This window comes from Malaclemys terrapin, chromosome 25 (assembly GCF_027887155.1).
Source record: "Malaclemys terrapin pileata isolate rMalTer1 chromosome 25, rMalTer1.hap1, whole genome shotgun sequence".
Taxonomy (NCBI): domain Eukaryota; kingdom Metazoa; phylum Chordata; order Testudines; family Emydidae; genus Malaclemys; species Malaclemys terrapin.
The window spans coordinates 12,343,854-12,364,874 of record NC_071529.1 but is presented as its reverse complement, the minus strand read 5'-3'; the positions used below and the strand labels follow the sequence as shown (position 1 = coordinate 12,364,874).

General features: G+C 54.6%; 1 protein-coding gene across 2 annotated transcripts in view; it reads left to right on the top strand.

Moving 5' to 3' along the window:
* The window catches only part of SRCIN1 (SRC kinase signaling inhibitor 1), a 186,465-nt gene that overhangs the window by 26,399 nt on the left and 139,045 nt on the right, over window positions 1–21,021 (top strand). The window contains exon 1 of one of the 2 annotated variants that reach the window (XM_054014406.1): window positions 7,414–7,472. The exons of the other annotated variant lie outside the window; for it this stretch is intronic. The gene's annotated coding sequence lies outside the window, so the exon portion shown is untranslated. Of the gene's footprint in view, window positions 1–7,413; window positions 7,473–21,021 lie in introns of those variants that run through there. 2 annotated transcript variants of the gene reach the window in all.

The following is a 21,021-nucleotide window of genomic DNA, read 5'->3' as shown; positions in this document are numbered from 1 at the left end:
GGTTTTCACCACTTGGGGGCTCCTGCAGGGGGCTGGCTTCCCTCCCTAGCCTGCTAAGGTTCCTGGCTTGCTGCCAGAATGGCTGTAGGGAGCAGGGATGGGAACGGGGCTGACCTGGGAGTTAAAGCTGGAAAGGGGGAAGGGGGGGGCTGTTGCATCCCCCTGTGTCATTCTGCATGATGACATCACAAAGAACATGCCCTTTAGGGGAAGAGAAGCCACTTGAGATCAAAGGCCAGTGCCCCGCCTACACGGCAGGGGTGGTAGCCAGACAGGCACGGCCACTGCACCCCAGGTTGTCCCCCCCATTTGTACCTAGAACCCCCTTTCACCGCCCCCCCCCATCCCTTGAATCTTGCGGCTGGCCCTTCAGTGGTGAGTGATCGAATTTCCATATGTGCATTGGGGTAGGGGGAGGGCTGTGGGGGCAGCCCGAGCTCCCTGTGACACAGGCAGGGGTAACGCCATGGGTAAGGCCCTACCAAATTCACAGCCATTCGAAAAGGATCACGGACCATGAAATCTGGTTTCCCCCTGTGAAATCTGTTGTTGTGTGTGCTTTTACCCTACGCTATATAGATTTCGCTGGGGAGGCCAGCGTGTCTCAAATTGGGGGTCCTGACCCAAAAGGGAGTTGCAGGGGGAGGGGGTGGTCAGAAGGTTATTTCTGGGGGGTCGTGGAATTGCCACCCTTACTTCTGTGCTGACTTCAGAGCTGGGCGGTCGCAGAACGGCGGCTGCTGGCCAGGCGCCCAGCTCTGAAGGCAGCGTCCCGCCGGCAGCAGCAGCACAGAAGTAAGGATGGCAGTACCACAACCCCCCTACAATAACCTTCCGCGCCCCCCCCCCCCCAACTCCTTTTTGGGTCAGGACCTCGCAAATTACAACACGGTGAAATTTCACATTTAAATAGCTGAAATCATGAAATTTATTATTTTTAAAATCCTATGACCGTGAAATTGACCAACGTGGATTGGGTAGGGCTGTAGCCATGGGCCTGCAAGCCGTGCTCTGGCTGCACAAGGGTGTGAGGGGGCCCATGTGACGTTCCCTGACCGGAGCCCTGCGTGGGGTGTGTGTGGGGGGGCAATTGGCTCTCCACGCCCCCTTCCCAGTGCAGCCACGAAGTGCCCGTAGCTGCCGCTGTGGGAGCGCTGGGTGAGCAGCCGCGGGCAGGAGTGCTGGCGGCTCGTTCAGAGTCAGAGCATTTCTCTCCCGGTGTCTGGCTGCTGTGGTGCTCATCTCTCTCCGAGAGGCTTTTAATGGTTCCCGAGGTCTCCACAGGGTGAAGACAGCTAGCAATTGCTTCCCCCCCCCCGCACGCCCCCCTCCTTCTGCTTGCTTGCGCTCTCTCTCCCTTCCCTTGCCACTGCATCTGTATGGGGTTGGGGGCGGGGAAATCAAAGAAGAGAACAATTTGGGATTTTTCAATCTTTCTTCATCCGCTGCACTGCGTGAAAAGCAAAGCCTCTAAAGGACACTCAAGGACACTGCGAAGGAGAGTTTTCCCCTGCTCCTCTCCCATCCCTCCTATCTCTGGAGGAATGAAGAAGAGCAATGAAGATGCTGCCCCACTAGACGCACTCCCCCCAGCCCTCATGTCTCACGTGCCCCTTCTCCCTGGCATTAGCCTTTGCAGGTCCCGGACTGTGCGACGTTTGCTGCTGGGGACTCAGCTCTCCCTAAGGTGAGCACTGGGTTGCAGGGGCCATGAAAATGGGGAGCTTGCCTAGGCCCCGTGGCTCCTTGTTTTGTTTCCATTTCCCTCCTGCCACACCCCAGTCAGACCCAGACCGTGATTTGTGGCTCAGTGGGGCTGAGTGGTCCAGAGCTCAGATCGGCCTCCTGGTGTGTATTTGGGTAAATAGAAACTCCTGACATGTGCTTTGTGATTGTCTGTGGGCAAATTCCCCTTCACTTGCACCTTGGGGTGGGGTTGAGGGTGAGGCTGAATGCAGAGCACAGCCCAGCCGCCTCGGCTTGGGGCTGCAGCCCCGGGGCAGTCGTCACGGAGGGGAGTTTTGCAGAACGGTGAAACCCAGCCCAGCGACTGGGGCCGTGATCCAGCAACGCCCTTCCACGGGACTGCACGCCGGCTTAAAGGTAAACGTGCGCTTCAGTGCTTTGCTGAATCAGGGCCCGTAGGAGGAGGGCTGGGAGCCAGGACTCCTGAGTTTGTTGCTGCCATTGTATCGCTGTATGACCTTGGGCGAGTCACTCAGCCTCGTCGCGCGTCCGTTTCTCAAGCAGGGATAACTCGGGGATGTGTGTGTGTGTGTGTGAGACGCTTCATTCACAATTATTAGCCCTCTTCCTTTTGGAGCCAAGCCCTTCAAGAAGGGGAATCAGCATTTTTTCCATGTCACCAGTGGGGAAACTAAGGCACAGGGCAGGGAAGTGACTTGCACCTAGTGGCTCAGTGGCAGAGCTGAGTCTGGAACCCAGGAGTTCTGTCTCCAGTTTGGTCCCTTTCTGACCGCACTGCTCTTTGAGACCCTTGGCTGAAAGATGCAATGGCAGGGCACGGTGGCATTATTGCAAACTGGAAATTCCTGGACCCGTCTCTCCTTTCCCCTCCCCAGCCAAGCAAAGCCTAGGAAGTGACTAGGAGACCGCAGGTCATGGGAAGGAGTCTCTTTCCCATTCTTCACTCCCCTTTGAACCAGAAAGAGCTCGTCCCCCCGCCACACACACAACGGTGAGTCCCCATGCCAGCACAGATCCATAACGGTTTAATAGCAGAGGCACGGCTGTATTACGCCATTCCTGCCGCAAAGTCAGGGAGAGAAAGGACGGTTTTGTGGTTATGGCACAGGACGGGCTTAGGAGCGCTGCGTCCGGTTTCTCACTCTGCCACCCGCTCCCTGTGTGACCTTGAGCAAGTCCTTTCATCTCTTGGCGCCTCAGTTCCCCATCTGTGAAATGGGGATAATGATTGTTCTTTCCTCCCACCCTTTGTTGGTTGAGTGTGTTTGGACTGTAAGCTCTTTGGGGCAGGGGGTGCCTCTTTGCATGTGCATGTACGTCCCGCAGTGCAACAGGGCCCCGATCTCAGTGATGGGCTATAAGGTAAAGACCTTTGCGGATCTGGGCCCAAATGCTATCGTAGTAACTGTGACAGCTACAACTACTCTCCTAGCACATTATCCCGTAACTGATTAAACCTGAACTACAAAAATGAGCAGGGTATGCTTAGGGAGGCATTCTCATTGTCTGGTTCTGTTTTTTCCCCCCGTTGTGTTTTGTTTGTTTACACGCTACTTTGCAAAATCCATTCACGAGCCCGGATTCTCCCAGTTCCTGGTGTGACTCAGCGAGGTCTCACCTATGCTGTGGCCACAGCCTCATGTGGGCAGGACCCAGTTATAAAAATGGCGAAAAAGCAGTAAGGTAGAAAAGAGCAACGTTTTGAAGCCTGGCTGCATGAAAATTAGGCATCTCCATGCTTATCTATTCCAGTTACTACCCTCTACTTACCAGTGATCAGCCAAGGTCTGACCGCCCTTGACATTGTGTGCAAAAAATTACAAAAACAAATTAACCCCATCGCCCTCACCCCAAGAATGAAAACTCCAGCAATAACCCACAGCTAACACAATTTAACTTAAACCCTGCCTTTGCCTACAGAGGGCCTGCTTCAGCAAAGCACTTAAGCACATGCATGTCTCAGAGAGGTTTTTAATGGTTCCCGAGGTCTCTACGGGGTGAAGAAAGCTAGCAATGTCTCCCCCCATATGCCGCCTCCTTTCTCTCACTCGCATGTTCTCTCTGTTTCCTTTCCACTGGATCTGCATGGAGGGGGAAAGAAATCAAAGAAGAAAGCAATGTGGATTTTTCAATCTTTCCTCATCCACCTGCGTAAGTCCTATTGAAATCCGTGGCCTTGTCTTCTTACCTTATGTTATCTAACAGCTGCTAACTAACCTGAAGTCAAATCTTTGTGAGGACAAGGCGGTTTGTAGCTTTCACACATAATAGCAGGTCAAGGTAAAGGCTACGGGAGAACCTAGAGTTTACCTGGACCTGCTAATGGGTTAAAACTACAACTGCCTTGTTTTCACTAAGATTTTACCCCGTGTTGGTTCCCACGTATTAACTAGCACATGCTAATGGGACTGGTGTGGGTTGAAGTGCCTTGCTGAATCAGGAGGGACTTAATTAGTTGCTGATTTGTAGCCAGACTCCCACCTCGCCTTCCCTGCCTCTGGCCCAGGGAGGAAGAGTGAGGAAACTCGGGCTGTTATGGGCCAAAACAGCTTTAATTTTTGCAGGGGTAATGAGTGCTCACAACTTCTGCTGACATTCCCAGGCACTCGGCACCTTCCAGAAAAATCTGGCTGCTTTTATTTAGGTACCGACCGGCAGGGACCCAAGTTGGAATGTTTTGGCCTTAGAACCTTGGCGCTCCCAGTCTGAACTCTGCGCGAGAACCTTTCTGATTATTTGTGTTACATTAACACCTCGAGGTCCCAGCTGAGACCAGGGCATTTGGCTAGGTGCTGTGCAATCCGAGGCCCTGCCCCAAATAGACAAGGCCCGTGAAGGATGGGAGGAGAAATGGAGGCATGGAGAGTGGCAGTGACTTGCCCAAGGTCATGCAGCAGGTCAGTGGCAGAGGGGGGATTAGCGCCTAGCTAGTCCCACTCCAACTCCCTACCCACTGGGCCATGCTGCCACCGTAACATAGATGGCATATGGTCACCAGTTTGGTTCTGGTTGCGGTGTAGATCAGGTCTCACGCGATGTCATGGATCGATTGATTTGTGTTGTCCCGGTAAAGGGGGTTTATCACGCTCCCCATGCTCTATTCATTGGCCTGGTTACACCATTCCTGGTGGGAGGGAGGGGACTCCCGGAGAAGGCCCTGGCCTGCTTTGCCACTTGTTTGAACCCACAGGGCCCTGACCCAGAAAGGCAGCGATGGAAAGATTGATGCCCCTGCGAGGACAGCGGGAATCAAAAGGGGATGTGCAGGGGGGAGAATGTCAAGCAGCAACAGCAGAGATGCATGAGGAGAGCGGAGCTGGAGCTGGGTGCAGCCCCCCTCCCCACCCATACCGCTGCCAGCCCTTAAAGAATGAGGCTCTTGTGAGAGCCGAGGCCTCCCTCCTCCCTCGCCCCCGAGCCACACAGCCTTGAAACGCACAGAAGGGAGAAGAAAGCAGCCCCAGTCCCTAAACACAAAGGATCAAAGGGAGGTCTGGGGCGGTGTGTCCCATGCGCCTGGCACGGCTTGTACTCAGTAGCATCCCAGTCAAAAGGCTTTTTAGTCCGTAGGCCCATCGGGAAGCTGGGGGGAGGGTCCTTTAACCCTCCCGTGCCGTGTTTCCATCCTCAGATGGCGGGGTGGGGGTGGGGGGGGTGCCCACCACTAAATACACCCACTCAGGGTTTAAAGAAGAGCCTGCTTGACGCTGGGGTTTCATTTGCTCGTAACGATCATGTCAGGGAGAGGCCAGCTTGGAACAATACGGGGATCAGAAAACCGACCCGAAGGCCGCGATTGCTGAGTGGTTTCCGGGAGCCACCGGCAGAGTTTGTCCTGCAGGGCGGGGCAGCGGCATGATGGCTCCCGATGGTGGCGATGCTGCGGGATCTGCCATGACGATCACCAGGCCCGGCTCGGCAAATGGCAGGACCCAGCCGGCATCTGCATGTGGCAGGATGGAGGCACGCGAACCCAGCGGGTGTATAGCCACCTGTCCTGAAATGTGCGTCGTCTCCATTCCGACTGTGTTCCCCCCACGCGTGCGCCAGGGCAGACAGTTAACCCCCAGGGTGGGGAAGGCAGATGCAGGCTGCTAGTTTAGGTTTGGTCCGTGCCTTCTGGGGCACCGCTGTGGAGATTCCCAGAGCATCACTGTCCTGCCAGTTCTCTGCTGGCGAAGGACCTTCGAAAGAGACCTGCTCAGCCTTGGGCTGATAGGGAAACCAAGGGAGAGGCAGCTGGAGGATTTATTACAGAGCTTGTCCAGGCCTTGAGGGAGTGGGGGATTGTCTGGTATGTTTTGTGACAGTGGCTTATTCGTAGTCTCTCCTCCGGGGATGTGGCAGTCGGGGCGTAGGATCGTGCTCATAGCCGGGAGTTTTACTCGCAATCCGGTTCGTCTTTTGCTCACCCCTGTGTTCTGCTGTTAATAGTGGGTCTGCAGCCACTTGGTCCCTGGGGCCTCTCTGTAACGCAGGGTGTGTGGCCGTTTCATTAGCTTCTTGCAAAAGCAAGCGCTGACTTCCAGTGTGCATGTTTCTGGGCCATAACCACAGAGTCGGGGGTTCAGTGATTCCCCCATTCCCACTGCCAAAAACAAACAAAAAAAGGCCTGAGGCCAGATCCTCCACTGGTGTAAATCAGCGTAGCCTTGTTGATTTCAGTGGAGCCGTAGCAGCTATGCCAGGTGAGGGTCTGGCCCCTCGTTTTTAAAGGTGTTGATTCTTCACCTATGGAGAGTTCTGTGTTTTCTAACCTTGCTCCCCCAATATATATGTGTGTGTACAACCCCCCCAAGCGCTTGTGTGCAAGCACACACACACACACACACACACACACACACAGGTGGAGTGGGCCATCTGGTCCAGCAACAAAGTCTTTCTGTAAGCCGGTGTTTTGGGTTTCATTTCCCTTCAGATCCTCCAGGCTTTGAATAAGAGGCACAGTGTGACTGAGGGTTATTGAAAAGCAGAAACTCCAATAGAAGTCATCTGGAGCCAACCCCGTAGTAACTGCATAGGGAGCTCTGTCTCCAGGCTGGTACCTCTCCCTTCTGAGTACCAGAGAGCCGCATTCATAGTTTCCTGGCTTTCTTCCAAGGGCCTGGCTGTGTCTTCGGGCCCACTGCCTGCTTGGTGACTCCTTGCTGTGACTGTGTGAAGGGATCAAAGCATGCCATTGACTCTCTGGCTGTTCATGTACCAGCAGAGCTCTTGAACCCTGGCTCATGTGGCGGTCCTCTGTCTGTAGCGTGCGGGTGTGTGTGCATGTGTAGGTGTTTTCCTATGGGAGGGAACAGTGCTCTCTGTGTGTGGACAGGAGGGAGCTGGCAGGTGTGCGAGTCGTGTCTGTGTGACCAGTGGTAAATGGATCTCTCCACCCGGGCTCGGGCGTGTGAATGGTACCACGTATGAACGGTGTGTGCGTGCATACGCGTGCCGCGGTCCTTGCCCGCTCATTACATGTAGTCGGTGATGAGCTGAGAGCATGAGACGCAATACTATAAAACTACAGTCGTTCTCTCCTTCCCGTCATTCACTGATTTTATTTATGTATCGGATCCTTTCTCCTGCTGCTCTTGTGTTTTCTCTCCGTTTAGCCTGATTTATTCATTTATCCTCCCCACCCCTCCATCCCTGGCAAACTTTGCCTTCTGGGTCGTGTTCATTCATGAATTTCCTCCTTTCCTGTCCTTAACCAGGGCTCCATCGAGTTGCAGGTGGAAAGAAGCCAGGACTCTGTTCCCTTTGTTTAAAGTCACCAGGTTAGTAAATGTCTGGGGGAGGAGGGCTGGCAGTGTCCCCCCCCCCACCCCTCTTGTTGAATGTTGAATGTTTCACCTCCACCTCCCTCTCCCCACCCCCAAACTCTCAGCTGACTGTTACAGAATCACTCAGTGCTAAACCCTTCCCTGGTCTCGGCTACACTCCGTGGGAAGCCTGAGGGCAGGTGCCCCAGAACAGTATTTTCAGATATTAAGGCCATGTGAAGCCAGCACCTGTTACTTGTTGATGTGGGGGGAAGAGCCTGGAATGTGGGATTTTATGGGGATAGGCCTTGATTTCTGTTCCACTAAAGCCACCGCGTCCCCCCTCCCGGGTGGAGGGGGCAAGTCGGTGGCAGGTCCCTGCTTGGAATGTCATCTTGAGTTCTCCCAGCTATAATTGTCCCAAGGGCTGGTTCTGGTTGGCCCACCCTGTGGCCGATATTGCTGCTGATGGATCTCCGTGTGGGGATCTTCTGGAGGAGGGCGGAGCGGATTCAGAGAGAGAAACCTCTAGCTCCAGTTGGCTTCATGTGAAGAGGCAGAATCCTTAGCCAAGTTGTGGCAATGTGCAATGCAGGAAGCGTTTAAAACAAAAATCAGAAGAAAGCGAAATTCACCGGAGTCTGTTCAGCTGCAACCCCTGCTGGGTCTGTCAAAATAATAGATTGTATTTCTATGGCGTCTGTCGGCCTCCAACGTTCTGGGTGTTTTGCTTTGCGAAGAGACGGCTACAGCAAAAAGTTTGAACTTTTTTTTTTATTATTTAAGTGAAAACTGCATTAGACTCTTGTCAATCAGGAGCAGGGACTAGGATTTTAAACAATAATAATGTCTCCAAATCCATCGCGTCGTGCTGCTGCATCTGCCGGCAAAAGACATGCCTCGATCCCGTGGTGCTGCTGTGCTTTCTGCAGTCTCTAACGGGGGGATCTCTGTGATCTCACCCTCTGAATGTCTGCAAAGGGGGGAGGTAAGATCTACAGCCCTCTTCACGCAGCTTCTTGTCCTTTGCCTCTGTCACGGACTATTGGGGGACTCAGGGCCCTGCACCCCCGGCTTCCTGCGATTCACCATGACTCTCAGCCAGCCAGTAAAGCAGAAGGTTTATTTGGATGACAGGAATACAGTCCAAGACAGGTCTTGCAGGCACAGACAACAGGGCCCCCCTCAGTTAGGTCCATCTTGGGGGTCCCAGGGCATCCCAGCCCCCCTTGGGAGGTCAGAGCAATCTCTGCCTCCCAGCCATCTCACCAGCCAGCTTCCAACCCTCTGCCTTCAGCGACCCCTCCCACAGCCTTTGTTCAGTTTCCCGGGCCAAGGTGTCACCTGGCCTCCAACCCCTTCCTGGGTTCTCATGTTACATGCTCAGGTATTCTCCTTTGGGCAATCTCCCATCCCCCAATGCAGACTATCCTAGCCACACTCCCCTGTCAGCATTCACAGACCACAGTAAGAACAGGCCCAGTTCGTCACAGCCTCATTTCTCTTCAAGGGTAGATCCAGAAATGACACACACCGGCTATCGTCACGCAGTCATCGTTTGTTGTATTTATCTTAACTAAAGCCTTGGCTAAAATCCTGGCCCTGTTGAAGTCCCCAGGGGAGTTTTGCTGTTGACTTCGGTGGGGCCAGGGACTTCACCCCTTACCTCAGGTGTTTTAGCCGCTTCTGTAGCTGCACTAGTGTCAATACTGGGTCTGTCTACACGGCGGTCAGAGATGCAGCAAGTGTCGACATACCTGAGCTTGCTTGGATGTAGCTAGCTCAAATAACAGTGAACCTGATTGTGACTGGCGGGGAAGGACTGGAGGTGCAACCAACAAAGCCAGCAAAATGCTGGGGGAGCCAGGCCTCCTTGCATGAAGATAGTGGGAGGAGAGTCCAACCCTTGGAGAGAGGTTGGAGAGGAGGCTGTGGGCTGGGGTCTTACCCTGTCCTGAGTCCTTGGTCGGGGGCATGGCATGTGAGCCACCGAATCCAGGCCTGGTGTCTAGGGCCGGCGTCGGCTTTGCTTCATACTTAGCGTGTGACCTTCTCAGGCAATTTCTCGTCTCAATTCCCCGCCGTCCGTAAGACGGGGTGAATGTGACCTAGCCGCTGTGCTGGGGCTAGTTGTTTGGGGGCCTGTTGGAAATGTTGCAGGGCCTGGGCTTGTCCTGGGTCTGTGTGGGAGATGGAGAGCGAGGGTCGGTTTTTGCTTTGCGGCGCCATTGAAGAAAGAAAGGAAGGACCAAGTGCGTGGTTGCAGACGCAACACTGGCCCCTAGTCCACAGCTCTGCTCTCTGGAGGGAACATCCAAGACAACGGGACAGTAGGATACTATTTAGTGTCGTCCGTGCAGACGGCTTGTTGACTTGTAACATAACCCGTTATCCTGACGTGTGAGTGGGGCTAGCCGGTCAGACTTTCAGTATCAGGGGGTAGCCGTGTTAGTCTGTATCTACAAAAACAACAAGGAGTCTGGTGGCACCTTAAAGACTAACAGATTTATTTGGGCATAAGCTTTCGTGAGTAAAAACCTCACTTCTTCTTTCAGTAGACACCGTAAATGACCCCTGTACCGCTGCGCCCTGCGCCAGTTGGCATCCAGGGGTCCTTGGGTCGCACACACCTTGGGCAAGGCCATGAGGGCTGGATTTTCAGATGAACTCATCCCCTAGCGGGTTCCTACTGTGAAATTTGGGCCAGTATTCAAATAGCTGGAGCTGATTATGGGTCTTTTGAAACATCCCCTCCCGTATGTCACTGGGCTTCAGTTCCCACCACCATGAAAGGGGAATAATCATCCTCTTCTTTTCTCCCACCTGTGACGAGGTCAACGCAGCAGCCTGGAAAGGGTTAAGAAGCAACCACGGCCTATCACATGCATATATAAGGAGGAGAGCGGGTAATCAGGCAAACAGGGGAAGAATGTGGCCTTTGGCCCCAGGCTGAGGCAGGGAGGCCTCTGAGGATTGTGAGCAGCGGGACAATAAGCAGCGCCCCAAAGAAAGGCCCTTAAGAGAATTTAGGTGTGGAGTTGATTTCCCCTCCCTGAAACCAGTCAACCGTCACCAGCCCTCTCCTGTCTATTTATACTCTGAGCTCCCTGGGGCACGGATCACGCCCACTGTGTCTGCGCTGCGCCCAGCACAACTAGGCCCTGAGCTCAGTTGGGGTCTCCAGGCGTGCGGCTGCACTGCCAATCCCTCCCCTCCCCGCAGCGGCGAGTCTCAGAGCCGGGTCAACTGGCTCAGGCTCACGGAGCTCGTGCCACGGGGCTAAAAGTAGCTGTGTCGAGGTACCTGTGCAGGCTGGAGCCCGGGCTGTGACACTCAGCAAGGGGAGTGGGTCAGGCTGCAGCCCGAGCGGGAACGTCTGCGTGGCTATTTGGAGCCCCATAACGCGAGCTGGAGTCAGTTGACCCAGGCGCTGAGATTCCCTGCTGCATTATTTTTTTTCTCCAGTGTAGACATATCCTAGGGGTCTGTCTGGCTTGCACACTAAGGTTTGAGCCCAAGCCCTGTTTCCATCCACACACAAGTCAGGCTGACTCAGGTCAGCGAGCACTCAGGACAAGGGTCCTAGGACCCTGCTAGGGGGAGGGTCAAACCCAAGCCCTGCTGAGACTCGGCTCCAAGCCCTGTCATTTTGCAGTGTGGACGCAGGCCTAGCCGCAGACCTGAGTCAGACGTTCTGCGCAGTGCAGCATGGACACACCAGTGGGGCTGTGAAACCCGGGTCCAGTAACTGTAAACCTGGGTTTACAAGCTTTAGAAATACGGAGTCCCCAAGCCTGGGTCCCCTAGACCTGGCTTTATAATGCAGTGTGGACACATCTTGCATATTACCGTAATACACCTAATAATAATAATCCAATCGACGCATTGGCTCAGTGTCTCTTCCCTCGGGCATGACACGTCCCCGTGCTGTAACCCACCGTCCTGCCCAGAGGCTGGGCCAACCCTGCGTGCCCACCGGCTGCGTTGTGGACGCGAGGAGGCTGAACAAACCCACCCCACTTTCTCCAACCACCTGAGAAGCCAAATGAAAAACCCATCCGCCAAATGCGCGATGGAAAACAAGTCGCTTTCCAACCAAGCCATGTGCTGACCAGCTCACAGCACCCTTGCTAAGAAGCCCTGTCAGCCTGTACTTCAAAGAGACGGGGGAAAAGACCTGCTATGTTTTTCTAACAGCTCTGCCGCAGGGCGTGTATCTGCCTCTTTCCAAAGACCACTGGCGGAGCAGATGCCTAGATCTGGCAGTCAGCAGGAACTGGCAAGCTGAGAGTGCCCTGGGCTGGTCATGGGTGGCAAGTGCAGTGGAAAGGGAAACCGGGTGGAAAAATTCCACTGCTTGCTCCCCTTCATCCCAGCAGCTCGTTAACAATTTCAATAATTAAAAGCCACCTGATTTGTGTGGCTTGGTCTCCCATTTAGGAGGCAGCCCTCTGGGCTAAATTCACTGTCTTTTTTTTCTGGCGCTCACGTTGTTCTCGTCCAATGCAGATCCTCCTTTTGGCCGGGATGAGTAATTGGCTAGAACTGACTGCAGCTTCTTACCAGCACGCTCAAATCCCAATCCGGGAGCAGCATAGCTGATACCACAGGCAGCCCATGGTGCTTGCTAAGTGGCCCAGTCCTTCAGTGGAGGCCAGGGCCGGCTCCAGGGTTTTGGCCGCCCCAAGCAGCCAAAAAAAAAAAAAAAAAGCCGCGATCGCGATCTGCGACGGCAATTCGGCGGGAGGTCCTTCGCTCTGAGCGGGATGAGGGACCGTCCGCCGAATTGCTGTCGAATAACTGGACCTGCCGCCCCTCTCCGGAGTGGCCGCCCCAAGCACCTGCTTGCCAGGCTGGTGCCTGGAGCCGGCCCTGGTGGAGGCTAATGTGAGCTGTGGTGTATGGGACAAGGTCTTACTCTGACCCCACTTGGCTGGTTGTGCTTGTGGATAATGATGAGATCTGTGTGAATGGCTGGGATGATGGTGTGGTGAAAGCATCTTAAGAGACCTTGGGTCAGTTCCCAGCTCTGCCACAGACACCCCACGTAACCTTGGGTGAGTCACTTAATTGCTCGGTGCCTCAGTTTCCCCATCTGTACAGCACAGATCATAATAATCCTTCCTTCGTCTGTTTGGCCTGTCTCAGTACAGCGCCCAACAAAATGGAGCTTCAATGTCCGTCTGAGTGTGTGGGCGCTAACATAGCACAAATTGTATCAGCATCAGTTCCTCCTTTGCTGTGATGGCTACTAACCCTGGACAGTGGTTAGGCCGCTGGTGTATGGAGAATCATGGCTTATCCTGCTGACTAGCATTGTCTCCTTGTTTCCTTCCACTCCCCTGTCTGTGTGTGTCCATCTCTTATTCTATACCGACTGTAAGCTCCATAGGAAGGGACTGTCTTTTTGTTCGGTGTTTGTACAGCACCAAGCGCGGGGGAGCCCTGCTCCAGGATTGGCACTTCTAGGCGCTACTGCAGGACAAATAATTGATTAATAGAGTCACAGACTTTAAGGCCAGAAGGCACAGGCGCCGACTTTCTCATTTCCCCAGGGGTGCTTGACGGAGAGGCTTCTGAAACGTTTACCCCTCCTATTGCTTTCATAAGGGCCGGGGCATTAACCACGTTTTAACACCGGGAGTGAGTTCCCATTAAGGACTTCAGATTCCCAGTGCAGTTTCTTTAATTCCCTGCCCTCCGCGGTTGTGCAGCATGGCTGTGTACCCTTAAACCGCTGCCTCATTGAGACGCTGACCTGAGAGGGTCAGGGCCAGCCAGCCCCTTGGGCAGCTCCATCGTTGGGCACCTTCGACCGGTCTGCAGAACATGAAAGAGCAGGGGAGGGTTATGAGATTGTTTGGATGGCCTTCGGAGACTGCTGAGGATTGGCACTGGAAGGGTTAAAGTCGCACGCTGGAAGCCAGAGATTGAAGGCTAGGAAAGCAGGCCTTATGGCTGGAAGTTGAAGCTAGACAAATTCAGACTGGAAACAAGAGGCATTGGACATTGGAACGACGTGTGCCAGTGGGGCGGGGTGGGTTCTCCATCACTGGCCATTTTTAAATGAAGGTGGGCTGGTTTTCGAAGGGAGATGCTCTGGTTCAAACCGGAATGAATTCAGGGAAGTCCTCTGGTCTGTGTGATGCAAGAGGTCAGGCTCTGTGATCGGGCCAGCTGGCCTTAGGAGCTAGGTTCTGGTCCCTAACTTGTTGTTTGACCCAAGGTAGCCAGCTGCCCGATGGGTCTCAGGGGACGGTGGAACGCTTTGCTGAGTCCCGTTGGCAAAGTGTTTGGAGGCCCCGGGATGGCTGGAGCTGGAGCTGTGCCAAGTAATGACGCTGAGGCTGTGGGACAGGAGATCCCCTCTTCCCCAAGGTGCTGTGAGCATGTGTGGGGCCCATCCTCCGGCCTGAACGGCTCAGGGATTCTGCCCCAGCCCTTTCCTTTCCCTGCGCGCACGGAAATGGGACATTAATGCAGCTGATCCCATCTAATCGCCCTCCCCCGGCGGGCGACCCAAGGAGGAATAATTCACAGCGTCAACAGCTTCTTAATAACTCCGCGCTTCAAGTCAATTTCCAGAGCGCTCGTTTGCCTTTTAATTAAAATTACCATTTTCCCAACAAAGAAAAAAAAATCAACAAACCAACAACAAGCCGGCCTAGCCTCCCTCCTCCTCTCCTTCCCTATGTGGTCTAAGCGTTCTAATTGCAGCGTCCCGCTGGGACCAACTCCTGTCGTCTGTCGCCCCTTCCCCCATTGCATTGCGGGCAGCCAGGCAGGCCTCGCCTCTCGTGTTACTAAAAGAAATGCAGTGACTCTAGGTGCATTGGGCCAGATCCCCAGCTGATGTAAATCAGGAGTGATGGTTATTCACACCCAGCTCCAGTACGTTACATACAACAGTGGTTGAGCAGTGATGGCCAGCATCAATTTAAACTAAGACGGCCCAGTGGTTGGAGCACTAGCCTAGGGCTCGGGTGGACCTGGCTTCAAGTTCCTGGTTTGCCCCAGATGTCTTGCGTGACCTTGGGCAAGTCACTTAGCCCCGCTGTGCATTATTTCCCTATCTGCGGACTGGGGATAACAGCATTCAGCATTAGGCAGGGGGGTGGCCTAGAAATCGTTTGGGATAATAGGGGTTTCAGGATCCTGCTTTTCGCAGCCCTCCGTGGCCCATGTGTAATGCAATCAAATAAAGCCGTGTCCTTTCAAAGGAAGAATTGGAGCTAAATTCTGCTCTGCTGTTTGTGTGAGTGAGGTGCCCCTCGGACTCCACCCGAGGCGTGTGTGTGCTTATCTGAGGGCAGAACTGTCTGATCGGGGAAGAATGAATTTCAATAGAAAGCCAAGCTGGTCAGAGGAGGGGTGCCGCAGGATACAGGACAGCCAACCCAAAGTACTGTAGAAATCTTGACTGGAGCCTCAGTTGTTGTTTTTAATGGGCTTCTCTAGACTCTTGGCTGTGACTCTAAGCATAACACAAACCCCACGCCGTCCCGGATCGTCCCCTGGGGAGTTCAGGGAGTGTGTCCCGGGGTCACGTGCCTCTTTTAGGTGGAGGAAGAGGATGAGAGCTTGTGGTGAGGTTAGCCCTAGGACCGGCCGAGTAGAAGTTAGCAGTTGAATGAAGTGGCTGAACTGGGGTCAGCGGAGGTGTGACCACACGACCGACAGCCAGAGGACTGTGTGTTGACGCTGGACCACCGGCAGACTAGAAGAGTGGTGAGCTCACTCTTTCCAACTGGCTGCGCCGTGACTGTCACCTTTCCGGCAACCTTGGGGAGGGTCTCTTTCCTTACTAGCGCCTCTCCAAAGCAGAGAGGAGGGAGAGACGGTGGTTTTTTTGTTTTGTTTTTTATATCAGGGCTGGAAGGGACCTCAGAAGGTCATCTAGTCCAACCCCCCTGCTCAAAGCAGGACCAATCCCCAGACAGATTTTTGCCCCTGATCACTAAATGGCCACCTCAAGGATTGAACTCACAACTCTGGGTTTAGCAGGCCAATGCTCAAACCACTGAGCTATCCCTCGCCCCTCCCGTGCTGGATCACATCCAGAATCTGGGGCTGGGGCGGGTTCCAGATTCCTGTGGCCGGACATGAGGGGAAACACCAAGGCAACCGGTTCCGAAGCTCGCTGTGACCAGACCCCAGGTGAGATGGAGTGTGACCAGAACGGCGCAGGTGCGGGCTCCATGAGGGATTCGAACACAGAACTGTGAGTGGCTGTAAGACGCTCCCCTTCTGACCTGCTCGTGTTTCACACCTGCTTTGCACTGGTGTCCATGGTTACACGAGGTGCAGGACGATGGGGAATCAGGCCCTCCATGTTGTGGGTTAGATTCCCAAGGGCTTTTCCCACTTCACGTACAGTGTATCTTTCACCCCGGCCATGCTTTTGGCATGGGTGTAGTTTGGGGGGTGGGGGGAGACAGAAGGGGGATGGGGGGTATTACCCCCAACTGCAAGCCTCGGGCAGGTGTGGAATTGGCCCCCCGATGTGCAGCCCCACTGGCTTGACTGGAGCGGCCCCCCCAGAATATAGAAGTCAAACTACACCTATGGATTTTGGGCTGCCTGCTCCCAGACCCCTGGTCTGCACACTAGAGCTGACTGTAGGCTGGAGTGAAAGGATCTCTCCTCCTCTCCCCAACTCCCCAAGCCTGCTTAGCGGCCCCACTTCCATGGACTGCTCTTGGCGCTTTCAGCTGGACCGCTCGGGCGTTCACCGGCTGACGCCTGGCGACCTGTGCTCTGTGCTGCTCATTCTGCTGACACGTTGTCTAGGCCACGTCCAGGACCCGTTTCCTGTAATGAGAGATATGTAGGGCCCTTGCCACTCCGGGGAAGGGGAGTCAGCGCGAACCAGCCGGGGGGGGGGGGTTGCATTCCAGGAAGGTTAAGCAGCTTCTTGGCTGGGGCAGCAGGCCCAGCGTTTGCACAGCCTGGGCAGAGATCGAAGCGGACGGTGCTTTTCCTGCCAGGGAAGGAGCACTGGCCGTGAACATGGCACGTGTCCCACCTGTGTCTTCTAAGTGACAAAGTAGCTGAGCGTTCTGGCACCCAAATGCATCCCGAGGTTGTGACAGCACTCGTCCGCTCGAGGTCGTTTCGCTCTCCTGCTTGCTGACATCACATAGGGCATCTGACAGGCCGGTCGGGCCGTGGGCATCGCAGGCGCTGAGAGGTGATGCAGGGAGAGGGCTGGGTTGTTGTTTATCAAAAGGGAGACCAGACTTACAGGGGGGAGGAAAGGATGCTCTCTTTGGAGGAATTTGAGTTTTCATTTGAGCTTAGAAAGCAGCCGTGCTTCCTTCAGTTCTGGATTGTGCTGGTTTTAGGGGTTTCCCTGGATGTGCCGGTCTCCTTGCCACATGGCCCTAGCTAGGAATTTGCTAGTACCCAGGGTCCGCCAGCCCTGGATTATCTGAGGTAGGGAAGTATCGTCACTCTCACTTTACTGATGGGGAACTAAGGCGCAACGAGGGACTTGCACCGTGCCACACGGGAAGTCCATGGCAGAGCTGGGAAATGGAACCCCGTTTTCCTCAGCCCCAGGCCGGGGCTTTAACCACAAGGCCACGCTGCTTCCCACTGTCGCTAAAACTCTCACCACATCCTGCAGGGGCTTTCCCTGCAGCGGAGCGGTGCGCACAGCCGGCGTACAGAGGCAGCGTCTAAAATGTGGCAGAGCCAGAGGTTCACACTTCCAGCCTCAGCGTCGGCTGTTTGCAGGTCCCAATCAAGCCCGCCGGCCTGGGGGGGGGCACCCATTTTGCACAGGCTGGTGCCCAGCCGCCTGATCCGGTGCGTTTGCACGGGCTGGTGCAGTCGAGCATGTGTGGACAAGAAGGGGGCAAAAAAAAAATAAAATAAAACCAGACTTTGGGGCGTGAGTGCTGGGGTAACCCGCAGTGTGGTGGGGGGAGGGCTGCATCTCCTTTTGTCTTCGGCAGGGAGCTGAGACCACACCCTGGGTTACACCGGAGCCCGGGATCAGAGCAGCGGAGTGAGCCGTTGCAAAACATAGAAGGGCTGCGGAAAGGCGGTGGGGGGGGGGGGTAGGATCAGAGAGGAGCCCCCTCCCCCCTCCGTTCCATATTCAGAAGTGTCTGCAATTTTACATTGGCAGGTGCAGGGCTGATGAGCTTCGAGTCTGTCAGCGCTGTTGATGTATCTATAATTACTGTCTGATGCGCCGGAATTAGACTGAGCGCTGAGTAGCTTGATGCAGACACTGGTGCCCTTGACTGCCAGGGTCAGGTTTAGCCGCAGGGAGACTGTGCGTGGAATTGAACCCCCAGTGGCGGACGCCCTCCCCCCCCCGCCGTTCACACGCATTAGGGGAAGGCACCTGGTGGTTAGTGCATAGAGTCACCCCCATGGGGGCGGCGCCACCACTGCAATAGAGAGAAACCCCAGTGCATGTCTGGGGGCTCACAGGTGGCAAATGGGATGTTCTATTGAACTAGCCCCCTTGCCAGGTGATGTGCAGTAGATGCATTGGACGGTCGCTAGGCTTTGTCTGAAATGGCAGCCCGGTCTCTGCCTCTCCCTCACTCTCGGGCTTCTGGGTGGCTCATCCCTGTTCTTAGTGGACAGCTGGTGGGTCTAGGAGACCACCCTCCCCTGGGGAAATCCTTGATCCCCGGGGGTGTTGCTTGTCTTTCCCCCCTGTCCTTGGAGCTGGGGATCCCAGCACTCCGCGAGGAGGTGGCGAGGAAGCTACAGTTAATAATAATGCTGATGACAAGACTGAAGTTTTACCACCTCTCACCCGGTCATCCTGATTTTGCACGTGGGGGGAAAACGGACATGAGGGAGAGGATTTAAGAAGCACTCGGCATTGGCTGACTCTGCTCCCACTGACCCGGGCCTCTGGGGGGAGCAGTGCGAGCCCAGAGCTGGAATCCTGCCGGAGCGGGGATGTGCCCAAGCGCTCACAACGGGGCAGCTGGGAATAGAACCCAGGAGTCCTGAGTCCCCGCACTACCCACCCCGTGCACACAGCCGGGTTCTCAGTGGGTACAAATCAGTGTAGCTCCAGGCACTTCTGATTTCCACCCGCTGAAAATGTGGCCTTTGGCTCCCACACTCCCCTTACAGAGGAGCTGTATGAGAAAAGCTCCCTTTGGCCAGTGGCTTCAGATCTGCGCATGTTTGGTTTGTTTCAGGTCACCGGTCAATCTGCACAGGGGGCATTTAGCAGCCACCCATGGTGCTAGCCCAGCTGTCTCATAGCCCCCGCCGTACCCCTCTGTACACACAAGCCTTCTCTCGCCAGCCATTCTTGACTTAAGTGAGGGCTGCCCCACCCTGTGATTAAGAATTGAAGCCCTTATCGTGGTCCAGGGCCTGTAATTCACATCACAAAAACCAATACATGGGAACAATTCGCCATCATTAGCAGGAAGAGAGAGTCCGGAACCTCAATTAAGCTATTTGTAAATTGTTAATTTAAGCATCTCGCTCAGATGCCTTAAATTGCTCCCTCCCGTGGCTTACAAATGGGTAAAGAGCGCGGAAATATAAATGGAGCGGTGGGGAAATGGCATTTAGTTACCGTTTTCGGCAGCGGTAATAATACTGTAGCTAACAGAGCTTTGATTTAAAGCGGAGTAAGCCAGAAAGATCAGTGCAGGAGCGGAGCCTGGCGGGAGCTGGGACGCCTGGAGGATGGGGACAGCTCAGGAGAACTTCGGCAGACTCAGAGGCTAGGCTCCCCGGACTGTTCCAGAGGCGCTGAGCGCTCCCAGCTCCATCTGATGGAGCTATGAGGCACTCAGCACTTGGGACAAATCAAGCCCTTAGTGACTCCGAGAGCATTAAACCCCCAAGGTCAGAGAGTCAATAAACCCAGGGTAAAGATTATCCGAGCTGAGAACAGGGCTCCCCGTTGCGCTAGGCGCTGTACAGACGTAGCGAGAGACAGTCCTTGCCCCAAAGGCTGGCAGGAGAAAACAGAGACACAGAGAAGACAGATGCCTGCCTCCAGGCCACGCACCAGAGCCAGGCACAGAGCCCAGGGTCCAGTGCCTAGCCAGCAGGTCATGCTTCCTTTTATATTGAGTGTATCGATGCTTCTGTAGTGTCTTCATCTTACTAGAGACGCCCCCGATCAGGAGGGTCCCGGCCATCGGACCCCACAGACCCGGCCCACTTTTCATTTCCAAGGGCTGGTGATTTGTGTCGGTTTATACAACAGAGGCCAAAACACTGAAGTCTTGCCTAGGTGCCTGGTGGAAATCATGGTCATTTATAACTGGGGAAATCACTCCACGGTGTGCGCTTGCTTCCCGGAGCGGTTGGGAGGTCACCTCGCCCGGTGGCTAAGTGCCTCTGTTGTCTGTGTCCCGGGAAGTGACTATAATAAACTGTCTCTCTTTTACCTCCGGAGCTATTGTGTTCCAACCAGTGCACCTGTTCCACTTCACCCCCCTCCTTCCTCCCGTCTGTTCTATAACGCTCTGACTCTTAATGATTGCGAGCCAGATTCTCAGCTGGCGTGGATCGGCACAGCCCCGCTGACGGCAGTGGAGTGGCGCTGATTTATTCCAGCGGAGGATCTGTCCCTGCACGTTCAAAGTGCTACACGCAGGGGGGCTTTAGCAGCAGGGCTCCCTGTTAAAGCTGTCGGGGAGCTTCTGTCTAAAAACTCCTCCGCGGCTCTTTGAAAATCTACCCGGTAGGGTGTCTTGGCTGAAGAGGAGGGTAGAGTGTGCGTAACCTGTTCTGCCTGATTTGGTACCCTGAACGCCGGCCCTGCACGCACTTGCTGAGTGCCTGCTGGTAGCGGGAAGATGCTTTCAATCCTAGCTCCCAATCTGGTTGCAGTCAGGCTGGTGGAGTGAAGGGTTGGGGAGATTTCTCATCCCCGCCCTGCCCATAAAACAAAGCCACGCCTGGAAAGGATAGATTTTCCCCTTCCAAGTCCTTTAAGAACATAGCGTGAATGCAGACGGCTGAGTCTCTCCCCCGGGCTTCTTGCCACCAGCTTGCACAGGACTAGCACTGCCATTGCTCCAGTATTTCAGTCCAAGGGTGGGCGGGTCAGCTTGTTAGACACCAGTCTCGTGTCCAAGGCCCGATCCATCTGGCCGCTCTCCCCGCTTTACACACATCTCATCCTGAAAGGCGAGTCCAGCCTGCCATCAGCCTGCCCAGATACAGCCTTGCTCTCCTCCTGGTATCCTTCGCGTTCCCCTCCTTTGCTGCAGCGATCATGGCTCCAGACACGGGCCTGTCATTCCTTCGATATGGCCGGCATCCCTTGTTTGATTTCTGCAGGCGCAGAGGTGATCAGTTGATTTACGACTTAGAAAACCCTTTTAACACTTCCCTCTCTAGATTGGGTCTATTTATTCTACATCATCAGGTTCCTTGGTGCTGTACGAACACTGAGGAAGGCATGGTCTTTGTCCCTAGGACATTACAGTCTGAATTAAATAGATGATCCACTTGAAACACATTAACACACCAGATGACTGGCGAAAATCCAGGCTCAAAGCAGCGTTAAGAGATTCTATATAGGCTAATTATATCCTTCACAGATTAGCATTTA